The sequence below is a fragment of the Cygnus atratus genome, chromosome 16 (genome assembly GCF_013377495.2).
Source record: "Cygnus atratus isolate AKBS03 ecotype Queensland, Australia chromosome 16, CAtr_DNAZoo_HiC_assembly, whole genome shotgun sequence".
Classification (NCBI taxonomy): Eukaryota; Metazoa; Chordata; class Aves; order Anseriformes; family Anatidae; genus Cygnus; species Cygnus atratus.
In genome coordinates this window covers 7,984,094-7,991,479 of record NC_066377.1, presented here as the reverse complement: position 1 = coordinate 7,991,479, position 7,386 = coordinate 7,984,094, and positions in this window count along the sequence as shown.

The following is a 7,386-nucleotide window of genomic DNA, read 5'->3' as shown; positions in this document are numbered from 1 at the left end:
ATTTTTTCCAAATGAAAAATAGCTTTTCATCTAAAATGAAAATTGGTCAAAATTTTGTGTTGGTTTTTTTTCTATAAAAACTCAATAAACCGAAAGGCTATTTTTTGAGTTATAGTGTGTTATTTTTTTTCCTAAGAACTGGCTTTTAGTAAAAAGGATTCTGTTCATGAAAATTAAAAATAATTCTTATAAGTGAAGAATGATTTTTATTTTTTTTCCCCCTCAACAAAGGCAGTTTCAGAAAACAAAACCACAAATAAAAAAGATATTGAAGAAAGTGTAGAGAACATTCTTTCTCTTCCCCCTCCCCTCAAAAGTTTCCTGTAAAGGAAAAAATAAATGTCTTTCGACTCACTCACAGAACAATAGGGCCCCACTCTCACTGTCTTTAGTCAGGCAGCTCTTGAATTAGTGTTCTCTTATGGGACCAGGAGGATGTAATTATTTCAGCTGGCCCGATACAATTCCATCCCAGGCTTCAGTGTTCCGCTTTACCTATTACCTTGTCTGTCTCCTAGAAGTATTTAGGATTCCAGACAGACAGCAAAGCGTATTTGCAAAGCAGTTGCATGAGTTCAGAACCACTTGTATACGGAAATGTCTAACACCCTCACGTCAGGTTGCTTGTGAAAGGAGTAACGGATCTGCACCTGCAGAAAAACCTGTTCTGAGCTTCAGCCTCCTAAAAAAATGATTTTAGATTTTAAAAACCTGAAACCTCATTCTCCCCCTAAGGCTAAAGCCAAACCACACAGCCCGGATGCAGCACAGGTGCTCCCAGGGCAGTTGACCAGCACTTGTCCCCTTTGGGATGGTCCCCTTTGGGATGGCATCCTCCGGCCCTGCCAGCACCCCAAAACGTGCCCACCATGACCCAGCATCGCAGCCCAACTCTTACTGAAATCCCCACTCAGATCGACCCTGGCCCCTTCGATCTGCAGAGAGCCTACACTGAATCTCAAATAGGGAATTTTAAAGGCGTGGAAATTCATTTGCATGAGAGACGAAACAAGGTGGAGTGACCCTAGGTAGGACAGAAGGGAACAATTTTCTCCCTGGGAGGCTCTTTTTGACCTTGAGGAGTTTGCAGCACTGCACGAAGCACTGGAACAGCTGGGGCTGGGGGCACCAAGCCTGACCCCACCACCCCCTGCACATGCCAGGGCAGGGGCAAACCCAATCACGCAGCCAAAAACCTGCAGGTTTACAAGGGTTTTCCATGCTCAGTAGGGAAGATTTAGCTTGTGGCAGGATGAGGGAGTCAGCCAGGAAGGGCAAGGAACAGGGAAGGTACAGGTGGATTGTGAACTTTGCATGCAGCACCCAGACACAACAGCTTGGAAATAAAAGCAACGGATTGATTTACTGCCTTGTAAGTGGCACTAGGTCTTCTCCAAAGCTGAAATTCTCCTGGCGCCCTGATTTAGCAAACTTGTGCAGAGACGGATGTTTATGCGCCATGATTTATGCTTTTATCCAAACATCAAACATTGTTTGCAGGGAACACTTAAGCCTTCCAGATTGGCACTGCCTTAAAAACCACTATCAATGACGAGGTTAGCAGCTCTGAGGCTCTTTGCAAACAAGCAGGTAGGATAAAATTGAACTATAACTCTTTTTTTTTTTTAAGCAAGACTAGTTAAGCAAATAAGAACCCTAGACAACACCATAAAGATATTGGTTTCTTGCCAAAGATATTTTCTCTTTAAGAAAAGAAAACCGTAGGGCGTTCTTTGTTTTTGTTTTCCAAGATTTGAAGCTGAGGTTCAGAAGAGAGAGACGGCTGAAAGGAGCAATTACTCACTGCAGTAATTAGGAAGGACATTAGTCATGTTTGGGAGTTGGAGAGGTGCTTCTCTGTGCAGGGATGGCAAGTAAACAGCACGTAACCATTTACCTCTTTCTTTTAGAGCCTGAGCCCCTGTGACAGCAGTCACCAGGCCACATTTTGGGCTTTCCAGCAAACAGCCACACAGGTGAATGCCTGTTTTTGAACTCCTTAATGATGGATTTTTTAGCCCCATCAAGTTGCTACCTGGAAAACTCCCATTATTGATCATATCAGGATTAGAACTGCCTCGTGAATCTCCTGCCCTCTGCACAGCAGAGGACACACCCTCTGCACCGCTGCCCTTTGCACACCTGGAGCTGAGAGCAGAGGGGCTGGCGGACCCTGGGCACCCTCCCCTGCCTGCTGTGTGGCCAAGATCCTGCAGTGACCTGCCTGCAAGAGCCAGGCTGCAGCAGCAGCTGTCCTGCGGGCCTGCAGAGCTTTCAAAAAAGGAAAGCATTCACGGCTGAAAGCTAGCCCAGGAAGGACTTCACTCAGCAAACCTAGACAACGAAACCCACCATGCTCGCAGAACCCCTGCGCTCCAACACCCATACCTCTCAGCCACAGAATACAGCTGTGCTGGTGGATAACTCAAACCATCAGGCTGCTGTCTCACTACATAAAGTGATTCTTTCACGCAAGGTCAGAGTAAACTGTAGATTAAAGTGTATCTAAATACAAAACTACCACTTGCTATCAGGGCACTGGCAAAAATACAGGTATAAATAGATGGCGTTAGTTTTAGTTACATTAAGTCTGAAGTTGGCTTATTAATAACAACAACAATGAACTAATCCAATTAGACACCTGCACAGTAAGTTTAGGATGGAAACACTGATGCAATCAGCTACTATATCATATGATGGCTAAACTAAATAATGATAATAAAGAAAGGTTATGACTGTTTTTGAAAAGGTGGTTCTATGCCTTTAATATTGCCGCCAGGGCAAGGGAATCTGATATTACATCCTAAACACAATTTACGATTCATTACTGGGGCTCTGGCCACACCCGGCAGCTAATCTAGAATTTCACACATTTAATGAACTTCATACTTGAAATATGTGGTCTGTAAAATCTGATTTACACTGTTGTTAAAGTGGTTGGTGTTTGAAAGAAAATATATTTTAAAGTATGTATTTGTGCACAAAGTTGTTTTTTTCCTAAAAAAATCCAAACCCAGTCATTAATTTACCCCAAAGCACATAAAACGTTCCCTACAGAGTAATTTCTAGTGCAGTATTTCTTTCAGCACCTCAGATTTACTCCCTATGTTTCTTCAGGAGCAACTGCATTCAGTTATAGAAAGAAGTAGAGAGCCTTCACAATATAATTGCAGGTACTTTGGACAGTAAGTTAACTTGACAAGTCAGCTCATGATGGAGTCCAGGGTCTATAATTAGTGCTTACCTGCCACCATCATAAAAATGCTGCATTTGGTCAGTTCTTGCTTGAGCCATACAAGCCTTGCAATCCTAGTTCATTCAAGCGTGTTAGCTTTTTATTGGATGTTAACACCTGATATTTCCTTCAGGCTCTGGTTTTACTGAAGGCTTTGTCACATTACGTTCTTCGAAGCTGGAATGGCAACAGGAGCTGAAAGAAAGAAGAGCGGGAACATTTATAAATCACTGCCCCACATGCATCCTTATGGTGAAAGATCACAAAAGACATGAGGGCTGCTGAAGGAAATAGCTGTCACTCAGATGTGAAATACAAGATGTTTCTTTCTGTTGAAGACTATTTATGGTGAGTGCTGCACCTGTAAAAATTAGTTCCACACTTCAGTAACAAGGACTCAAAAGAATTAAACTTAAACAAAACCAGCCAGATTCCCTGGAGGTGCCAAGGAGCGTGACCCCCTCAGCGCACACCAGCCACGGATCTTCCACCAAAATATCAACATGATGCATCTGTCGATGCATCTGATTTTGGAACGATTTTCTCCCTAAGGGATTAGTGTTGCAAATAACAATTTTACTTTGCAAATTTGTTTTCTGGATCATTTCTCTTTGTATATAGGAAAGATCAGATGTCAAAATGTGATCAGCAAGAGCCTGAGGCTGCCTAGAAGCAAAACTGGGCAGCTTTGAATCAAACTTTAGCCCATAGACATTTGCCTGAGAAATTCTGGCACTGGTTGTAACCTAAAATGTAAACTGTCACTCGGGTTAATATATCTGGATCCAGCTAAAAGACAGCAATACATTCAGATAAACAAAAAGGAGGATGCTAAAGACTAGAAAGGGGTGTATCTGGGGAAAGAAAAATATATGAGGGTTGAGAACATCTAACCTTTGCCTTTTAGAAACTTCTTCATTTTACAGCCTAGCCATCAGGGTGGAGAAGGCCCAAGTTTCTATGCCACTCTGTGCATCATTGATAAATGCTTCTTTGGAGTAGCTCTCAGCAGAAAACAATGGCGTGGAACCTATTTAAAACTTGTCTTCTCTTTCTCCTTCTCCAGGGATTTTACTTACCTTGGACGTGGACAAATAGAGATGAAGGGAAGAATTGGTTATTAGTTTCCAGCTCACACTTCAGGGGGAAAGATTGCTTGCCCTTGTTTAATTTTATTCACCTTCAAACATTAAAATCACTCTTCTGTTTGTCATTGGGCTTGAAGTAATTGCTGCATGCTAGAAAGCCAAGATGGCCTATTAAATATTTAAAGCTACATTAATAAACAACAGGATGCGACTGCTCCAGTTACTTTCAAAAATTAAATTAAAGATCCCGAGTGCAGACCGAGTGACTTGTAAATACGTCTCGGTGCCCGGGCAGGAGCCCTGTGAGGACTGATGCCCACACCACAGCCCAGGGCAGCCATGGAGGTAAGCCCTGGCTGGGCAGGGTGGGTGCTGGTGTTTCCTGGGGCTTACTAACCATGAGAGCAGCTCCAACAGCATGCTCCCTCCTCACTCACATTGCAGGCTCGCGCCAAGGAAGCCTTGGCAAGAGAGTGGTTAAAACACTGGCTGCTCTTCACTGGGCCTCTGAAACTTTACAGCTCAGGGTGTGCTGGTTGTCAAACATAAGGAGAACAGGATGGAGCCTAATAGAGGTGCAGCTGGAGAGAGCAATAAACATTTCCAGCAACATCTCCAGGGCAAAGAAAGATCATACCTCGTAAGGGCCAAGAGGCCCGCTGGCAGCGCTGCCAGCCCTCAGTGGACGATGATGAGCTGCCTCACCGCCCGCTGCAGCCCAGGCCTCTCCTCAAGGGTCCGATCTTGTCAACTCTTGGAACGAGACTGAAGGGAATAAAACACAGTAAGAGCAACCCACTCAAGCTCCCAGATGTGAATCAGCACCCTGAGGTGCCCAGGAGAGCAGGCTGAGATGCAGAGCTTGCTGCCCGCTGTGACAGGCCCTGTGGCGCTGGCCCAGGCCTCAGGTGCAGCAGCGGCTGCAGGGTGTGGTGAGGCGCCGGGGACTGCTGTGTCAGGACAGAGATGCCGTCTGACAGAGGCAATGCCGATCCGTATAATGGTGCCTTTTAGTCACAACCTTTATACTGAACTTACAAACAGCACAGAGGAATTCCACCTCTGCAGACAGCATCCCCTTGGCCTTTTTGATAGGCTCAGCACCAGATGGCATTTCTTCTCATGGCAGTTGGAACGAGTTAACGTGCTCCATCGAGACCTGTGGTATTTCATATAATAGTCACAACAATTCTCATTTTAAATAGGAAATCTGATCAATAGCGATTTGTATAGCTTTTTGACAAGTTACACGATGGTGAAGTCTGCCACTGTACAACATAAATCGGAAGTGACATGTCTTAAAAGTGTAAGAGCCGGCACAAGACAGATCCATATCTAAAGGCAGAGAAATACAATGCCTACAGCAGAGCTGCAACACAACTTTTTTGGAGCAGATGCACAACACATGACTAAATATACTGTCTGATGAAATCACGAGCACGGGAGATGCCCCCATCCCGCGTGCCCACCAAGGTGCGTGCCCCAGGAGCACATCTGAGCTGACTAAGCAGAATCATGTAGCACCATCAATCCACCTCTGTTCAATACTCTTAATTTATATTGTGGGTAATTCTACTTTTACCCTGGTAAACAAGTCTCTGGACATAGTTAAACTACTCAGAGTGTACGTTTAAAATAAAATCTGTTTCACATAAAAGGACAAATGAGAATGACTATTACCCCCATCTTTAATGCGCTAAATTCTTTCGCACAGATTGTTCTTGTTACTACTTCTTTCTGTGAGAGAATCTGAACAGCACACAATATTCCTCCTTACGTGCACAATTACAGCAAGCCAAGAGAAGGAGACTTTAAAGTGGGAATGCTATGATTTTAAAGCCCTTTTTTGTAACCCACTCAGTCAATAACAGTTAGGTCCTAGGCCACAAAGGGAGAAAAAGCAGAAGAGGGAAGGACATTTTTCTGAAGGCCAAATCCTGCAAGTTGCTGATCACCTATAACTTTAATTACAAGAAGCAGAAACTCAAGAGATTCACTGTGTAACATAGACAGCCCCATACCACCCAGGGTTTTAGGGCAAGGAGATGCTCGCTTGTGGCCCCCGGAAGCCATGGAAGTTAAGCAGACATTAGGCTGATGCAGTTTTGTTACCGACTTTACGTAAGTGCTGGACCAGGACTTAGTGCTGCTAATCACTGCTGCCACGTGCAGCAAACTTCTTCCTTGCATTACCTTTTTGCAGTTACAGCAAAGCCATTTCTGCAATTAACTGCTGCTCACATTCTCAAACTCACCATTTACCATGGAGTTGCAAAACACTAGCCCTGATCCGCAGTCCCAATTTCAAGACAGAACAAGCCAGCAAAATTGTTAAATTGAGGTTTATCAAAACTCCAAATAACAGCAGTAGTTCTGTGTTTGCTTTTTTTTAAACTTCCAATCACATTCCTAATTTAAAAACAAACATTTGGATACACCACGGAACAAGTATCTTTCCTATATGATTGACTCTAACATGGGGATAAAGTCCAATATTCAAACAGGAAAATAATTTTGTACACCACGCTTTGCCGTGGGTTTTGGGTACAGCCCAGAGACCCCAGGTTCTCTGTGCCTGCCCCCATTTCCTATCTGTGAAACAGGAACAGCAGCAGCTACCTTCCTCTAGTAAACAGTTATCATGACAATGATATTTAATGCCATGCTAATGCAATGTAGAAGCAGCAGAGTACAGAAGTACAGCTGTCATTAACTGGAGCCATCGGAAGGAAGAGACAGAGGGCATATCAACAAGATTTTCTTCTTTATGAATGGCTTAAGGTGAGGTTCTGTATGTCTTCATGCCACACGTAAGGCTCAGGGCCATAATATGAAACCCAATTACCAGCCAGCACCTTTTTTTTGCCCTCCTCCCCTCCCTTTAAAGAAAAAAAGACACTAGTATATAATACAACCACAATTTGAAAAATAAGGCCACTGGCATTCTTTAGTAAAGCTTAAGCTGAAAACTTATCCCAGGATGCGTGATCTTCCAAAAATCTGCCAACCCCTGCAGTGTTCAAACTTCTTGTATGACCACAGCCACATGAAGAATGAAATTAA